This window comes from Chiloscyllium plagiosum, chromosome 42 (assembly GCF_004010195.1).
Source record: "Chiloscyllium plagiosum isolate BGI_BamShark_2017 chromosome 42, ASM401019v2, whole genome shotgun sequence".
Classification (NCBI taxonomy): Eukaryota; Metazoa; Chordata; class Chondrichthyes; order Orectolobiformes; family Hemiscylliidae; genus Chiloscyllium; species Chiloscyllium plagiosum.
In genome coordinates, this window is record NC_057751.1 from 18,539,951 (window position 1) to 18,559,347 (window position 19,397).

The 19,397-nt window shown below is 42.1% G+C and overlaps 1 long non-coding RNA gene across 3 annotated transcripts in view; it reads right to left on the reverse strand.

The window, feature by feature from the left end:
* Positions 1–1,879: 1,879 nt before the first annotated feature.
* Positions 1,880–19,397, reverse strand: part of LOC122543204 — a 40,327-nt gene continuing 22,809 nt past the window's right edge. For all 3 annotated transcript variants that reach the window (XR_006309953.1, XR_006309954.1, XR_006309955.1), the window contains exons 3-4: positions 2,303–2,399; positions 1,880–2,124 (exon numbers count right to left, since the gene is read on the reverse strand). This is a non-coding gene — a long non-coding RNA (uncharacterized LOC122543204). The remainder of the gene's footprint in view (positions 2,125–2,302; positions 2,400–19,397) is intronic.

The window sequence follows — 19,397 nt, forward strand, 5'->3', positions numbered from 1 at the left end:
AGTCGGTACTCACACATTTCACCAACAGCACTAACGACTATCAATTAATAGCAACTATAAGATGCAAAGCAGTAACACACCAAGTCCCTTCTGACATCACCTTGGACAACCATGACCTCCAGCACATAAAAGAATAAAAATAACAGATGCATAGAAACAACATCACATACAAGCTCCCATTCAAACCAGATTTCATTCTGACTTGGATTTATATCATTGTTTCATCACTGCTGCTGAGCAGAAATTCCAAAAACGGTTTTCTGCATCCCAGTTAATGCAAGTGGTCAGAAAGTCAGATGTCCATTGCCATCACGTAGGTGTTTAGAACTGAGCAGCGATCACTGGCCTAACATCAAAGCTCACTTTCCAAGAACAAGATTTAAAATGTTCACTATTTGCAAATAAGACAGAGGATATTTCTGAATCTGAGCGTGATTTAACGTCCATGTGTAGTGCTGAGGTCTTCCCAAATTCAAGGCGTCAGCTATCCCAGAGAATAGTCTGTGTCATGAGTTATTTTGCATGATGCACTGAATTTCCGAACTCTTGCTGGTCTGAAAGCCAGGATACGCATCCTTTCATTCTGCGTTGTCAGTGCTGCTGTGTGTACTTGGTTTTCCATACTCGAATAGTCAATTTGACTGGAAAATCTTATGACTTTGAAAGCAAGCCCATTTTGTGAATCTCATATCAGTGTCTACAATTGTTGTGGCACTCTAAGCTGTGAAGGCTAGGCAACAGAAAACGGAAATTTTGTAAACCATATCTGTGTTAGGTGCTTCCTATTCTTTGTTTTGCCAATTCATTTTGCCTCGAATGTTGTCATCTGAAGGGCAATTCAAGCCAGTCAAAACAAACTATAAAACAGAGAAACTCAGCTGTTGCATACACCAGAAGTAACCCACTACTCATGTTGTACACGATATCTGTAATTTAAAAGAATACAATGGATTCCTTCTGTGAAGGTTTTCTGCTGTGTTTCAATTTTTTAAAAAAATTTATGTGACACTGAACAACAATGTTTATGCTAAAATCCATCACTTACAGTCTGGTTCAGGTACAGAGAATACATTATCTGTAACTTCAAGTCTATCTTACTTTTCTATCTCTTACAGTTAATCTAGTGGCGATTGTATTTTTGTCTGGGGGTAAGTGTGGGCTTTCTACCTGCACCACTCGATATTTGGTGGCTATGGCAGCATCAGATCTTCTGTTCATTGTCTTCGACGTCATACTTGGTCAGTTCAGTTACTATTATTATCCACGGTGTTTCCTTGACATCACTCCTGTTTGTACTATTATTTATGCCCTGAATCGTTCATCTATTGACTGTTCTGTCTGGTTAACTGTCGCTTTCTCTTTTGATCGTTTTGTTGCCATTTGCATTCATCAAATGAAAACTAATTATTGCACTGAGAAAACGGCGATGAAAGTAGTAACAACAATATGCATTTTCTTCGTTTTAAAGAATATTCCTATTTACTTTCGATTTGAGCCTAAAATGTTTATCAACAATGTTCCATGGTACTGTTCTAACAGGGAAAGTTATCATTATCACCCTCAATGGGTTAGTTTTCGATATTTTGAAAAATTTCTAACACCAATTTTGCCATTTGCTTTCATTCTCTTGCTCAATGCTCTGACAGTGAGACACATCTTTGAGGCAATAAAGGTGCGTCAGGGAGTCAGGGATCAGAGAAAAACAGAGAATGATCCAGAGATAGAGAGCAGAAAGAACTCTGTGATTTTATTGTTTGCCATATCAGGCAGCTTCCTACTTCTCTGGTTGATGTATATTTTGTATTTCTTTGATGTCTCTTATCACTTGGATTATGCTGCTTATGATCTCTTTGAACAAGTCGCATATATGCTACGAAACTTAAGTTGTTGCACAAATGCATTTATTTATGTGGTGACACAAAATAATTTCAGACACCAGATAAAGAATGCTGCAAAATATCCATTTGTAAAAATGTATCAGTTGGTGTTTAAATCCAAGTGACTGAGAGTCAACATTTGATGCAGCTTATAATGGAACGAGGTGTCCAGGTGAGGAACTGAACGAACAGAAAAGGAGAACACGCAATTTGTCAGTATTTGTCTTCAGTTGGGCGAAGAATGAATCTGAGAAGAAAGAAACGAGAGAATTAAATGAAGTATAAAGCTACTACATGAAGAACAGTTAGTAAAAAGGTGAACAGCAGCAAGTATAACTGAATGTGGTATCAGATATTTCAATAATAGAATTCTTGCCATGCAATCAGTTGTCAGAGAATGAACAAGATACAGAAAAAAAACTGACCCAAAGCAAAGTATCATTGTTCACTGCAGGCAAGAGTTGAACAGGCAAATCCAGGATTATCTTCACTCATTCTTGCTGAATTGTCTGATCCAAACATCTATACGAACACAAAAAGAAAGCAGAACACACATCTGTTATAAAAATGTTAAAAATGCATGTGCAGAGACTGCAACCATTCCGGTGATTGACAACGTATTTTCAGTAATAATTTACTTTGTATGTTTGCACTCGATTCACGCTGGCTCTGGATGAAATCAGAAGGACATTCACACCATCACAAAGACGTATTGTTTGAATCGTCAAACCAGCTCCTGACATCGTTTTTGCCTCATAATCGATTATTCAGTAATTAATTCCAGCTGTCCGAAATCCACTGCATGTATCACAACATTCCTGCAACTTATTGATACAGGCATGGAGCACTACTCTGTCTTTTGGTCCTTCTCGAGTAGAATCTTCTGCAGCTGCACTCTGATATCATTGCCCCAGTGTGACATTGCTGCTTCGTTAAAAAGGTTATGTTGTCCTTAGTTTTTTTTTCAAAGAGTGATTTTAAAAGACATGGGTTTCGATTTGACTGAGTACGGGACATAACAGATCCTGCCAAAGGAAACAATAGGAAAATGGTTTTTAGCTGTTTTTTTCAAACTCTTATACAATGAAAGGGAAGTGAACAGTTCTCTTAGTTCAGGGATTTTTCCAAATGGTTTTTGATTTTAGCTGGGCATCCAGAGGAGCTACAACAGCAGGAAGAGTGTCCATCCTTCAGCAAATGGAACATAGCTGATCCTCTCTCTCGCTGACATCTACCCTGTCAGAAACTGTGCCTGAATTTAACGTGTTTTCACCAAGGAGCATGTTTATGGGAATGTCGCAGGAAATTGGAACAGCTCCTTTGTTAAGTTACGGGGGATGTCATGTCGTTTGGGTTTTCAAATTGCTGTTATTCTAAATTATGTTTTCTTTTGTTTGAGTTTTCTTCGGTGGTATGTAAATAAGTTTGGCGACATTAAGTGCCAAGTGTTTTGGCCTACTGTATCAATCTTGGGATAGCAACCTTACATCTGCCTAAAACAACGGGAAAATCTAGGGTCAGAGCTAACTTCTTAAAATGTCTTGAGGATGTCTGGCCTTTTCTGTAACACCAGGCAGCAGGGATGTGGACATGGCATCCTGAAGACATGTTTATCAACTTGGAAATGCCAGCCCCGTTACTCTACAGGAAGCCTCCTTTCCTGATGAACGGCTTTTGCTCGAAACATCGATCTTCCTGCTCCTCGGATGCTGCCTGGCCTGTTATGCTTTTCCAGCACCACTCTGATCTAAACTCTGGTTTCCAGCGTATGCAATCCTCACTTTTGCCAATTGATTTTAATCTTACTGCGAATCCTCTACCTTGAAGAAGTTCTCCTCCTCTCTCCACAAGAATCTCAGTGAGTCTCTCTCTCACTGCAATCCCCAGGTCATCTCCTTATTCAAAAATCCCTGAAGGGCTTTTGCCCAAAACGGCGATTTTCCTGCTCCTCGGATACTGCCTGACCTGCTGTGCTTTTCCAGCACCACTCTGATCTAAACTCAAGAATCCTTCATGAGTTCAGCATGTCTACTGTTCTTCTTAAATTAGAAAAAAATTGAAAGAACTGCAGATTTCAGAAATCAAAAACAAAAGAAAAGCCAAAATTACTGAGCCTGTGACACAACATAGTTCTGAAGAAGGGCCATGATGTGAATCATTATCTCTGCGTTCTCTCCACAGATGCAGCCAGACGTGCTGATTTTTTCGAGTAATTTCTGATTTTTGCCTCCTCCCACATTCCTCTCCAGCTGTGATACACATAGACTCCTCTGATGAATCATCTGCATCACAATTCTACAAACCAACACCATCTCAAAGGACTCCTGAACAGCTTGGCTTTCACATGTTCCTTATTTGCCTGCACACTGACTGTGGATTCACTTTTCCCAAAATGTGAGATGTACTAGTTCCAGGCTTTCTAGATGGCCCATAGTTACTCCAATTATGAAAACTGGAGCCCCAGTGCATGCAGGCGGTGACGTTTCATGCAGATAGGTTTTGCGCGAACACCTTGCCCATTTCAGTAACTTGCATTTCACAGACTGACCTTTTCTTTTTGATTTGAAAGTTATTGAACAGCTCATCAGTTGCTCCAAAAAATTTCCTTCCATTGCTCCAGAATAAAAATATTTCATTCCCTCTTTCACACAAACTACGATTACTGAACCATTCTCTGAGAGATAATTGCTTGAAGCTATGTGAATACCTTGTTGCATTTGTGCTGTACTAATTTCATTGCACAAAATGCAGGTTAAATGCACTTGACAAGCTTTGCTACCTGCCATTTCGAACTTGCAGAGGGAAATAGATAGACAACATTCTGATACTAAATCTGCACGCAGCCTGCCGTGGGAATGTTGAATACTTCAAATAAAAACTTGCACTTTATACAATTTGTACTGTGCCTGTCTTGGGAAAGTCTGATCGTGAAAGTGCGGGTGGAGTTTTATTCTGTAGTCAAAAAATGTTGTACTTTGCAGGCAGTGCTATGCCCGAAACGTCGATTCTCCGGATCCCTGGATGCTGCCTGACCTGCTGCACTGCTCCAGCAACACATTTTCAGCTTATTATCTAAGGAAATCTAACATGCTCACTCTATTCTTGGCCCCTGCATGATCCACCAGCGTGAATTTTCCAGCAGGACATAGCTTCTCTAACTTTCTAGGACACAGTGCAGTAATAATATTCTGTGATCAGTCTAGCTATCTTACAATTCTTGGGTAAGTTACCTTTTATTAGTGTTGATTAACTGACCATTTCTTTGCCATGGGATAACCACACATGTCTTAGGATAATTATTGCCACCATGCCCCCCTCATCTGACAGAAAAATCATTCTTGCTGAGAACAAATGCATCTTATTCTCGAAAACAGAACACACTAATATTATTGGCAACAGATGGATTTGCAACCTGTTGTTATCCATATAATGTCATTAGGCCTGAGGCATCATGAGTACAAGTTGATTAACGGGGAAAACTCATGTCTGTATTTCATTGAAAGCTAGAATACAAATAAACTTTTGTAAACCAACAGTTGGTGAGAACATTAAAAAATGTAAATACACGAGAAAGCATCACATTCAGAATGCAGGTTTTATGAGCAAACCCAGCATTTATTTGTCATTCCTCATGGTACTCAAGGTGGTATCACTAGGCTACATTATTTTTTATTGTAATGCATGCCAGAAAAAATACTCCAAAGGTAGTACAGTTGTGAAGGAATTCTGAGCTAGCTATATGGAGGGGAGAGTTTGAACAGGAAGCAACAGGAAGCAAAATACTTACACATTTCCTGAGGTTATATCACAGAAATCTACTGAAAGGTTAAGCCAATCTTCCAATCAAGCTTGCTCCATCATTCTCTCTCTCACAAGGTCAGAACTGGGGATTTTCACTGATGGTTGTACCACGTTCAGCACTATTCACAACTCCTTAAATACTTTATTCAAATATAGCAAGAACGGGATGATATCCAAATAAAAAATGTGCTTGACAAGAGCATAGAACATAGAACATTACAGCGCAGTGCTGGCCCTTCAGTACTCGATGTTGCACTGACCTGTGAAAACAATCTGAAGCTGATCTATCCAACACTAATCCATTTTCATTTTGTATGCTTACCAAATGACCATTTAAATGCTACTAAAGTTGGCGAGTCTGCGACCGTTGCAGGCAGGGCTCTTACTACTGTCTGAGTGAAGAAACTACTTCTGACCTCTGTCCTATATCTATCACCCCTCAATATAAAGTTGTGTCCACTCGTGCTACCCATCACCATCCGAGGAACACGTCTCTCTCTGTCCACCCTGCCTAATCCTCAGATTATCTTCTCTGTCTCTATTAAGTCATCTCTCAATCTTTTTCTTCCCATCGAAATCAGCCTCAAGTTCCTCAGCCTTTCTGTATCAGACATTCCCTCCATAACAAGTAACATCCTGGTAACTCTCCACTAGACCCTTTCCACATTCTTCCAATAATACGGTAACCACATTACTCCAAGTGCGGCAGTTTTGTACAGCTGCAAAATGACCTCATGGCTCCGAAACTCAACCATTCTACCAATAAAAGCTGACACACTGTGTATCTTCTTAACAACCCTATCCACCTGGGATCTATGTAAATGGACACTGACAGCTGTCTGCTTACCCACACTGCCAAGAATCTTATGATTCACCCAATACTCTGTGTTCCTGTTACTCATTCCAAAGCAAATTACCTCAACCTTTTCTGCATTAAACTGAATTTCCCATTTCTCGGCCCAGCTCTGCAGCTTATGTGTGAACCTCTGTAACCTGCAACATCCTTCGGTGATGTCCACAACTCCACTGACCTCAGTGTCATGCACAAACTTCCTAACCAATCCCTCTACGCCGTCATCCAGGATATTTATAAAAATGATATACAGCAACGCCTCCAAAACAGATTCCTGTGGGAAGTCACAAGCAACTGAACAGTGGAATGAGAAGTTTCCATCAACCATACCCTCCGTCTTCTTTCAGCTAGCTATTTTCTGATCAAAACCACTAAATCACCCTCAATCCCATACATCCACATTTTCTGCAATAGCCTACCATGGGGAACCTTATCAAATGCTTTCTTGAAATCCATATACACTACATTAACCGGTTTACATGCATTCACCTGCTTGGTCGCCTTCTGAAAAACTTAATAAGCTTTGTGAGGCACGACCTACACTTGACAAAACCGTGTTAACTATCCCTAATCAAATTATTCGTTTCCAGATTAATTATAAATCTTATCTCTTATAATCCTTTCCCACACTTTACCCACAACTGAAGAAAGGTTCACTGGTCTATAATTACTAGGATTGTCCCCACGCCCCTTTATCATCAAGGGGATAACATTTGCTGTCCTCTAGTCTCCTGGCACTATTCCTATAGACAATTATGAAATAAAGATCAAAGTCAAAGATTCTGCAATTTTCTCTCTAGATTCCCAAAGAATCCAAAGATAAATAGCATCTGGCCCAAGGGACTTATCTATTTTTACACTCTCTAGAATTGCTAACACCTCCTCCTTATGACCCCCAATCCTATCCAGTCTAATGGCCTGTATCTCAGTATTATCCTCAACAATATTATAATTTTCCAGTGTGAACACTGACGAAAAATATTCATTCAGCGACTCTCCTATCTCCTCCCACTCCACACACCATTCCCCACTGTTGTGTTTGTCCCTATTCTTACTCTTGTTATTCTTTTATTCCTGACATACCTACAGAAAACTTCAGGGTTTTCTTTGATCCTGCCTGACGAAGACTTCTCCTGTCATCTCCTTGCTCTTCTCAACTCTGCAGTTAGATCCTTACTGGCTGATTATTGACACATGAGTGTCCTAACTGGGCCTTCATGTCTCATCCTCACATAAGTCTCATTCTTTCTCTTGAGATTCAACTTCTTTAGTAAACCACATTTCCTTCACTTGACCATCTCCTCTCTGTCTGACAGGTTTATACTTATCAAGGACACTCAGTAACTGTTCCTTGAACAAGCTCCACATTTCAATTGTGCTAATCCACTGCAGCTTTCCCCATTCGATGCATCCTAAATCTTGCCTAATCTTATCATAATTGTCTTTCCCCCAGCTTTAACTCCTGCTCTGTGGTACATACCTACTCTTTTCCATCGCTAAAATAAGTGTAATCAAATTGTGGTAACAATCACCAAAGTGCTCACTTATGTCCAAACCTAACACCTCACCTGGTTCATTACCCACTGCCAAATCCAATGTGGTTTTGCCTCTTATTCACCTATCGACAAACTGTGTCAGGAAACACTCCTGAACACATTGGACAAAAACTGACCCACCTAATGTACCACAAGCACAGCATTTCCAGTTAATATTTAGAAATTTAAAATCCTCCTTAAAAAAAAAATTACTGGCCAGTTTCGCTCCCATCCACAATCATCTTTGCAATCCTTTTCTCTACATCACTAGAAATTTTTGGATGCCTTTAGAAATCTTCTAACAGGGTGATCTGTCCTTTCCTGGAAAAGTGCAAGGCAATGGACATCACCAACAAAAGAAAATCTGTCCTCTATCCATTGGCTTCGAATAGCAATAGCATCACCAAATCTTCATTGAAGTTCACAGTGCCAAAGTGCTGGGGATTATGATTGCCGAGCAACTGACCTGAATCAATCACGCAAGTGCCAGGGCGAGAAGCATAAGTCCGAGGCTGGGAGGTCTATGGAGAGCAACTCGCCATCTGACTCCGCAAGATCTGCCCATAATCTAAAAGGTTTGAGCCAGGTTTGAGGTGGATTATTTGCCAGTTGCCTCTATGAGCGCAGTTCCCCAACAGCCTAAATCCTTGACAGTACATTTGACAAAACCACTCACGCAATTGATATTACAGACGTCACCTTCAATATTCATGCCCTCCACTTTGATACTTAGGCAGCAGTGTGTTACATCTACAAGATAAACTGCAGCCTCAACAAGGCTCCCCAGATAGCACCATCTGAGCGCACAAAGCCTGCTACCCACAATCACAACAGCAGCAAAGAAAAGGGAGCACTGTCTTCAAGTTCGTTACCAAGAAACATCGTATTCCCAGTTGGAACTGCACTGGCAAATATTTTGGGACAACTGTTCAGCAACATCTTCAAGGACTGTTATAGACTGAAAAGGAATGCTGGCCTAGTCAATAACACTAACATGCCAGAAATTAATACAAAATAAAAAGGACGATTTGATTGTGATCTGTGAAGTTTTTCATTTCCTTCCCGTCATTATTGAGGAACCATTTGTAGAAAACTAAGCTTGTCGAACTCAAGATTAACGCTGTTCATTGACCGACTCCCCACACTATCAAGTGAAGGAAATTTGAAAGAGCTGATGACATACAATATAAATATTCTCCCAAAAATTTCTCTTAAATGGATGCAAGGTGGAAATCCACCAGGTCCAGATTACTTATGAGCATCTAATCACATTAGCTTTTCGAATACATTTTCCCTCTTGCTCTTCTTTGAAGTTCCCCGTTTCCTATTCAATTGCTATAGAGCACTTCTTATGATTAAGTAGGTAACTTGGTATAACGTTGCTTATTCCACACAAGTACTCAGATGGTGAGTCATTTCTATTTCAGTTCAGTGCTGTGTTACAATTTCATTGCTTCTACAATATTATTCTTAATAGGAAAATCCATTAATTCAATCTAAGTCAGAATCTCTGAGGAGATGTTACTGTACAGTTTTATTTGAAAAAAAACTGATTCTATAACTTCTCTGAAAAGTGAGAAAAAAACCACGTTAGTGTACGGTTTCAAGCATTTGCTTTTTTTTCCAAAAGAGAAAATTGTATTTCCTTCAACAGTAACTGGTAATTTATGTGTTACTTTATACATTTCATAATCATCCCACACTCAACATGGCATCGATGTACTTAAGGATTTCTTCTTGTCCTCGAGATTTGATTGTGGAAAGTTTAAACTAGTTTTGCAAGGGGGACTAGAACCCCAAGCAGTCGTGGGATGAGAGAATTGGTTGATGTGGTAGTGATAGAGAACAACTTAAATAGGCGAGGCAAGCAAGAGCATGACAGAGAAGAAGGGAAGATGGTGAACTGAGCGGCATTTATTTCCCACCATTCGGTCTTGCTCAGTTTTGTTCTCTATGTGTCTCTGTCTCTCTTTCAGTCTTTCTCTCTCTCTCTCTCTCACTCACTCTCTTTCCATTTTGCTTCATCGCTCTCTCTTTCTCTCAATCTATATCTCACACAAATCGCACCACGCTAATCTCAAAGAGCTGAAACCAGTACATCTAAGGGAAAGTTTTAACTTCCACCAGGTCCTTTGCCGGGACAGGTCTCAGACCTTTAGAATGTCATTATCAGAATGTTGAAGAAAAGGGGCTGCTTTCAGGCTCCCGAAAAGCCACTGGATATTTATATTTTGCACGCTTCAGGACACAATCACAAGAATCCAAACCTATGGGGGGATGGAGAAAAGGACAAAACAGTACTTTATATGGCACGTGTGCCACATGGCTGGACAATGGGCTCCAGTTATTATGGGTACAGATAATGCATGAGGCAGGATGGCTAACTGCATTAATTTGATTCAATTAAAATCAGGCCCAGTGGGCAGTTGTTGTTTAGGCACTGTCTTTGAAATTGTTAACCCTCATGGACATGATGGATAGGGTAGTGGAAGCTTGTTTTTGCAGGTTTATTCCTGGTGCTGTCACACGTCAGCATATGCAACCTTGCACAGAATGGATCTTAGCTTCCTTCATGCCATGCTCTCCTCAGTCATGTCCAGTTAGGTTGCCATAGTCACTTGGTAACTTCACCTAGCTCCAGTGGAACATTCAGGTAGGGCATGCGGGCCCACAGTATGTCAAGAACAGCCAACCTTTATTTGTGCCTGCTTGTAATAGAGGAAGCGCAGTGGCCAATGTACCCACAGCAAGTTCCTGTAAACATCAATTAGACTTTTTCCATCCCATTTTTTGGGATTTGGGTTGGACCCTATATTTATTGCCCCTTGAGGCACAATCTTTAACTGCTGCCGTTGATGTGGTGTAGGGACACAGTGCCATTAGGGAGTGAGCTGCTGGATCTTGACACAGTGACACTGATAAAATGGCAGATAAATCTCCAAGTGGGGATGGTGAGTGGCTCAGATGGGACCTTACAGGGGGTGGGGTTCACTGATATATCCTGCTTTTGACCTTCTCCTTGGAAGTGGTCGTGGGTTTGGAAAGTGCTGACTAAGGATCATTGTTGTATTTCTGCTGTGCATCTTGGCAGTGAAACACACCACTGCTACTGGGTGTTTGCGAATGTGGTGCAAATCAAGCGGTCTGTTTTGCCCCAATTGGAGTTAAGCCCTTGTGTGTTGTTGGAGCTACGCCCATCCGGGACAAGTGGGGAGCATTCCCTCACACTCCTGATTTGTGCCATGTCGATGGCAGGACACGATTGGGGAGTTAGAAAGTGAGTTCCTCGCTGCAGGATTCCCAGCTTCTGACCTGCTCTTGTAGCCATTTGTTTATATGAGCTGGATGAGTTCAGTGTCTTGTCAATTCTATCATCGGTCTGACGGGTAGAGTGCGCTGGTGACCAAATGCAATTGTTCTGAGGGCTATCAGTGCTGTGTAAGTTGCCAATTTTATCACTAAGATGCTTAATTATGCCCACAGTCTGACACAAATAAACGATCAGACTTCAGGTTTCATCAATAGAACCACTGCAAAATTTTGTTTTAATTAAGAAACATATCCTTTTCTATGTGACAGCATAGAATCTAAATTATTCTTGTGCAAGTAAAATGATATTTCCCTCTAAATCCCAAACACATGCAACACACAGCAACATGCACACGTGCACATCCACACACTCACTCACTCATGTATACACACACATACATTCACAAATCCAATGGTCAAGACACAGGTCTCTGTCAAAATGTAATGTGCAGAAAAAATTAGTACAGAGGCAAATTTGTGGATTATGAGTCGGATTGCAAGAGTGGAATTAGATGACTTTTGCACACTCCTTCTGGCTTTAAGTGGCACTGTCAGATTGTTGACGTCATGTCAGTAGCCGGACAGTTGGAACGAGGTCTTGACTTCAGATAGATGTTCTTCCTTGCCAAGCATTTCAGAGCTCCACTCACAGAAAATTTTAACTAAAGAAAAAGAGCAAGAGAAACCTGTAGCAACTTCAAGACAAAAGTAGTCCCTCTGCGGTTTCTGTTTCCAAAAAAAAAGTATTCAGTTTATCCGAAAACAGCATGACCTTGTGTTGCCAAAATGTATACAGTTTAGTATAATCGAGGTAACGAATTGATTCTATAGAATGTAACATAACAGCACTCAATCCAGAGCATATTGTGAAAATGAGCATTCACTGGGATTCTATTCCCAAATGCAAAGTGCGTAATCCTGGCAGTGCTAATCGCCAGGATATTAACAAATGTGATACTGATTTGAAAAGTGGTTGATGGTCACGTGCCTGACTGCATTAATTCCCATCTGTTCTGTTGCAGTAATCGTTTCATGCTGCTGATTTTCCAAGCTATCATGCAAAGGTTGGGACTGCCGAGAATATACCATGACATTACCATTGTCAAAGAGGTGTGAGGCGTGGTTGCCCAGCTCTGTCGTACAGATTTGGCAATTATGGTGGACAAGATCCGGGAGAAACAAAATATAAAATGTGTCTGGGGAGGATTGACGGCACCTGTTACAAACTGCACCCACAGTAATTCTAATCCGGCTGGGGTGACACCTCTGTCGGGGTTAGGTAACAGAGAGCGGAGTGTGAGTGTCATCAGCGGGTAGGGGAGCTCACTGCATTGGTAATTAAGGGTCACAGACTGGAGGGACATGGGCTAAAATCCCATGCCCCCACAGCTGGGAAATGTTTTGTTCAGTTTCACAACAAGAAATGCTTAAGAAAGAGAGAGAGAGAGAGAGAGAGAGAGAGAGAGAGAGAGAGAGAGAGAGAGAGAAAAAGAGAGACAGAGACAGAGCAGAATTCACATTTTGGCTGAGTCATTCATAGTTAATTGTGTAATGTCAGCATGACTGAGGCTGCACCTTTACTCAAAGTCAAGGGCAGTATGTGATTTATTCACTGCCCTTTCACGGAAGCAGAGAGGATGGCAATGGACAAGCTTTGCCATGTGGAACTCGCCCCATGTACGTGCATTTGACCCATATCCTTCTTAACAGTTCCTCTTCATGTACCCATGTAGTTGCCTTTTATATATAGTAATGTTACACTCCTCCACCACTTTCTCTGATAGATGATTCCATTCATGCACCACTCTCTGCATGGAAAGGTTGCCCAAGATGCCTTATAAATCTTTCCCTTCTCATTTTAAACCTGGCCCTCTAGTTTTGGACTTCTCTACGCTGTGAAGACGACCTTTGGCTATTAATATCCCTCATGATTTCATAAACATTTATAAGGTCGCCGTTAGCCTCCAAAGTTTCTTTAGTCAGGTGGTGGTAAATCTTTTGAATTCATTGCGAGATAAGACTGTGCAGCCCAGGTCAATGACTATATTAAAACAGAGATAGATAAGTTCATGAATGCCAACGGGATCCAAGTTTCGGGGAGAAAGCGGGAAAATAGTGTTGAAAAACCTATTTGCCATGATTAAATACTGAAGAGGACCCGTTGGACCGAAATGCCTAATGCCAGCTCCTATGTCATTATGGTCATATCATTTTATGGTCCCAGTCTCTCCAGTCTTTCTCTAGAACTCAAATCCTCCAGAATCAGTAACATCCATGAAACCTTTCCATGTTAACGACGCCCTTCCTGTAGGAGGGAGAGCAGAACAGTACACAGGACTACAAAAAGTAGCCTTATCAATGTCCTGGGAGCAGGATAATCGACATTTAGAACATAAGCTCTTCATCAGGATTCCTCGAAATGTCGATTCGCCTGATATCTGATCTGCTGTGCTTTTCCAGCACCATACTTTTCGACTCTGATCGGCTGTCCACACTTTCTCCCTTGCCAATGCCCTGTACAGCCGCAATGTGATGTCTCAACTCCTATACTCTGTACTTAGCAAAGAAAAAAGAATGCCAAATATCTTCTTCCCTGTCTATGTGTGACGCAAATTTCAAGGAACTATGTACCTGAACCCGTAAGTTTCTTTGTACAGCCAGACTCCCCAGGGCCTGTGTCCCCACTCCCCTGTGTCAGTCCTGCCAGTCCTTCCCAACATCTCGCACTTCTCTGCATGAAACTCCATCTGCCACTCTTCAGCTCATTATGCATACAGCTCCACCTACTCCTGAACACTGTGCCATTAAGTCCAAGGTGTCAAATAGAGGTGAATTTATTAATATTTTCCAAATTTTTTGAGAGGGTAAACCATGAGGAAACCTTCCTTCAGGATCTGAGTCTCATACTATCAGTGTTTGAAACACATACCAAGGGCAAAACTGAGAGGAACGGGGTCGAAGTGCAGGCAAGACAATAAATTCTTTTCAGGGTCAAAGGTCAGAATTGTGGAGCGGCCAGAAGCCTTGCAGTCTGGGTAGTTAGATAAACTTGACGATACAATGGATGTGCTCCGATGCCGCCAATGATGGTCATTGTGTTGTTTGTTTAAACTCCAGGCGTGAGGCTTTGGTGCGCCTCTCTTTGCTTTGGTGAACAGACTCGGACAGAGCAGCTTGACAACATGCATCACTTGCACTGGGCACATTAAGCTTGTTTTGGTGCCTTTTATATCCGATGCTACTTCTTGGCACACGGTTGCCAGTCGACTCCAGGCAAAAGCAGAGCAGTGTTCAATCAAGCACGGTAAGGATTAAATGATGAACACTAGGACTATGGAAAGTACAGAGGGATCTTGGTGTACGTGAACATCTCTCCCTGAAGGTAGCAGGACAGGAGAGATAAAGAGTTTCAGAAGGATTATGGGATACTTTCCTTCAGTAACCAAGACATCGAGTTTAAGAGGTGAGTTTGGCTGGCAACCTTATACAAAGTCGGTGTGGCCACTCAACAAGAGTATTCTGGAATTTACATAATAGGAGGGATGTGACAGTACCGGCAGAGAAGGCAGAGGGAGATTTAACAGGATGTCGTCTGGTGCTGGAGAGTTTCAGTTATCAAAGAGAGATTGGGACAGATTGTGGAATATTTCCCTTAGGGCAGTGGAGTTTGACAGGGGATGTGACTGAAATAGATAAAATGAAGTGGACCATCGATAGGGTAGATAGGAAGGACGTTTTTCCCCTTGGTGTAGGGTTCAGTGATTTGGAGAAGGGGGCAGATGATGGGGGGATTCTGGAACTTGCTCATATTAAGTGGGGGGGGGGGGGGCAGTGAAGAGGCAGAACTTTGAAGGAGGATTTAGTTGTGGCACTTGCCATGCCAAGGATATGTGCCACATGCTGTAGAAACGGGGATTGGAATATGGAGGTGGTTGGCACAGACACGATATGCTGAAGGGTATTTCACTGTGCTATGGACCACTGTTTGCCTCCTTGGGTATCTCCATTTAGTCCCCTATCCAACTGGGAGTGAGAAATCCACAGACACACGTCGCTGGGATTCAAAGACATATCCACTACTTCCTCCCAGAAGTGTAGCTCTGGAGTCACATGTAGGCCAGACAAGGTAAGGATGGAATATTTTCTTTTCTAAACGGGCGTGGGTGAACCCAATTAGGTTTTTACGCCAACTGATGATCCACTCAACTGCCGTCATTACTGAGATTCAGTTTATATTCCAGGTTTCTGAATCGTTTCCCATTCCATTCCAAGGGCTGAGTTTAGATTTGATCCCGTGTCATTGGAACATTGGCCGACATCCCCACCATTCCCCATTGAATTCCTCCAATCGAATCATTTTTGTAAATTTTTTGGGCAGAAACAAAGTCTTCAGTCACGGTGGAGATGTGCCTTGATTCCAAAACTGTCTCTCCAACATGGAGCCTCTTATCATCTCTCTAATCGAGAACCCTGAGTTTCGGGGTGCTCAAGGAGATTGATCACAATCAGATTGAATGATGGGACAGGCTCAAGGTTTTGGCAAATGACTGAATCCTTCTCCAATTTGGCCCCTGGCTTCCCCTCTTTCGATGTATGGGTTTGGTCCGGGATCTGTGTTCTGTTGCAAGCTGATCTGCTCTTCTCTTTTGGCAGCTTCTCCTTGATAATGCACGAGACAGTGGCACGCTTGAGTTCCCAATGTGATGTGTTGTACATGAATTATATCTTCAAGGAGGAGTGGGATGGAACTTGCCTGACAAATGGGCACTGTGTTGGCATTAGCACCGCAGGTGGGCACGCAGGCTAGACCAGAAGGAATATGGGCTCAGCATATCTTTGTGCCTATTCAGGACAAGTTTGTAACACTTGGCTAGGGAGGTGGAGAGTGGCTCAACGGTTTGGTGAATGACTGAATCCTTCACTTGTTTGGCCCGAGTTCCCCTTTTCCGATGGAGGTGTTTGGGCTGGGATCTGTGATCTGTTGTAAGCTTATCTGCTCTTCTCTTTTGGCAGCTTCTCCTCAGTAATGAACAAGACAGTGGCATGCTTGACTTTCCAATGCGATGTGTTACACATGTATCATATCTCATTATCTGAGAAGAGTGGGATGGAATTTGGAACAACCTCGGCTGACTGAGGAGAACGATCATCATCCCCCTGCTGGCCAGACTGAGCGAAGATAATACTCTAGCGATCACACCACTCATTAGCATTTGAATTCCAAAATGAAACAGTCTGAACAGTTTCAAAATATGGATGCAAAAGACAGGGAATGGTCACTCCTCAAAGTGGAAGTTGCATGACATCAGGTTATAGTTCATACAGTTCATTTGAAATCATAACATTTTGGAGCGCTGCCTCTTCGTTCCCTTATCTTGTTTAAGGATTAGCATTCCAAAAGCGTGTGACTTGAAATAAATCTGTTGGATTATGACCTCGTGTTGTATGACTTCTGAACTTGTCCACCCAGTCCAAAAGCAGCATGTCCACATCATTATTTGTCATACTAACAGATACATATTTATAAGCTGAATATATGAGGCTGCCACCCACGAGATCACCACAGAGTAGACGCTGATCATTACTTTATATTTCCTAATGTGGACGATATAAACTTTGTGAGACTGAAATATCTTATTAGAGTCACTAAAAGACAAACGGTGCTTGGAAATTTCTGACCGTATTTTGTTGCAAAATAGATGCGTGTGTGTGTGTGTGTTTGTGTGAGAGAGTGAGAGAGAGAGCGCGCGAGACAGAGCGCGAGAAAATTGGAAAATACAATATATAGAACATTTAGTATAGTTTATAATACTGAAGTGGGGGTGAGATTCAGTGCTGACAGAGAATCGGGGAGGGATTTGGGGAAAACGTGAATGGCAGTGGAGCTGAGAGGTAACGGGACTTGGGAGTGCTTGGAAGCCAGGATTCACAAAAGAGCAGGGAGTGACAGAGGTCAGAAGTTCCTGAGACTGATGGGGGTGCTAGAGTATGTAGTGTGACAACAGAACTGCAAGTCGTAGGGTAGTACGGAGTTAGAACGGAGCTGCAAGTACCAGAGGTGCATGAAATAACAGCAGTGATGAGGAACTAGCGAGTGAAAAAAGGAGAGTGGACGAAGATGAGTAGAATTACTCAGCTATGGTATTTAGCTTCAGAGGAGTGTGTAAGGAGATGTAGTGTGGAGTTCGAGGGAAGTATGAGGTAGCGGATGATTATGTAGTGAGAGGGGAATGTTCAGTCTCAGAAAAGTTAATTCCCTTGAATTCCATGCTTACATTCAAATCGATAAGATCTCTCAAACTGACTCAACGCTCCACACAAATTTTCTTGTTGGGAGAAATACGCTATAAATAAGGAAGAAAGAAAAGAAAATGAAGGAAATTACAGACCATTAAGCACAAAATGGGAAATGAAATGGTATGGACAATTTGTTGGACCAACCGCTAGAGCCTTGCTCGGAATCTACTGAGAGGAGGAAGCACAGTGGAAAGAGTGCAGAGGAGATTGATCAAGATGATGCTTGGAACTATAGAGTTTTTGATGTGAAGTGAGGTTTCATAAACTGGACTAAGTATTTTGCTTATAGCAGCTGAAGACTGAGGTGTTGACCACTGCTCAACAAAATAAGGAGGGTGCAATAGTAATTTGGATCATTAAAATATTATCGATTATTAAAATATAGTCTTTCAGTGATCAAGAAAGTGACAGGGCATCTGTGAATAACCTGTAGGATACTTTCAAACACAAAACAGTGGCTGGATTCTGGTTGGCAAAGTTGGGTGAGGATGTGGTGTTAATTAATATGGAGTGAAGCGGCATGGTGGCTCATGGCGCCAGGGACCTGGGTTCAATTCCCTCCTTGGCCAACTGCCTGCACGGAGTTTGCACATTCTCCCCGTGTCCGTGTGGGCTTCATCCGTGTGCTCCGGTTTCCTCTCACAATCCAAAGAATGACTAGGGTAGGAATAGGTCCAGTCAAGGATAGTAGTGGGAAGTTGCGTGTGGAGGCTGAAGAGATTGGGGAGACACTGAAGGAATACTTTTCGTCAGTATTCAATCAGGAACAGGACATTGTCGTCGATGTGAATACTGAGTCACAATTAAGTAGAATGGATGGCTTTGAGGTATGTCGAGAAGGGGTGTTGGAAATCCTGGAAAAGGTGAAAATAGATAAGTCCCCTGGGCCTGATGGCATTTATCCTAGGATTCTCTGGGAAGCAAGGGAGGAGATTGCAGAACCATTGGCCTTGATTTTTATGTCCTCAGTGTCTACAGGAATAGTGCCAGAAGACTGGAGGATAGCAAATGTGGTCCCCTTGTTCAAAAAGGGGAGTAGGGATAGCCCTAGTAACTATAGGCCGGTGAGTCTCACTTCTGTTGTGGGCAAAGTCTTAGAGAGAATTGTAAGGGATAGGATTTATGAACATCTGGATAGGAATAATGTGATCAAGGATAGTCAGCATGGTTTTGTGAAGGGCAAGTCGTGCCTCACAAACCTTATTGAATTCTTTGAAAAGGTGACGAAGGAGGTTGATGAGGGCAAAGCGGTAGATGTGGTATATATGGATTTTAGTAAGGCGTTTGATAAGGTTCCCCATGGTAGACCACTGCAAAAAATACGGAGGTATGGCATTGAGGATGAGTTGGAGGTTTGGATTAGGAATTGGCTGGATGGAAGAAGACAGAGGGTAGTAGTTGATGGCAAAGTTTCTTCATGGAGTGCCGTCACTAGCGGTGTTCCGCAAGGATCTGTTTTGGGACCATTGCTGTTTGTCATTTTTATAAATGACCTGGAAGAGGGGTTAGAAGGTTGGGTGAGCAAGTTTGCGGATGATACGAAAGTCGGAGGAGTTGCTGACAGTGAGGAAGGATGTGGCAGGTTACAGCAGGATATAGAGAAGCTGCAGAGCTGGGCAGAAAGGTGGCAAATGGAATACAATGTAGCTAAGTGTGAGGTGACTCACTTTGGGAAGAATAACAAAAAGATGGGGTACTGGGCTAATGGTCGGATACTTGGTAGGG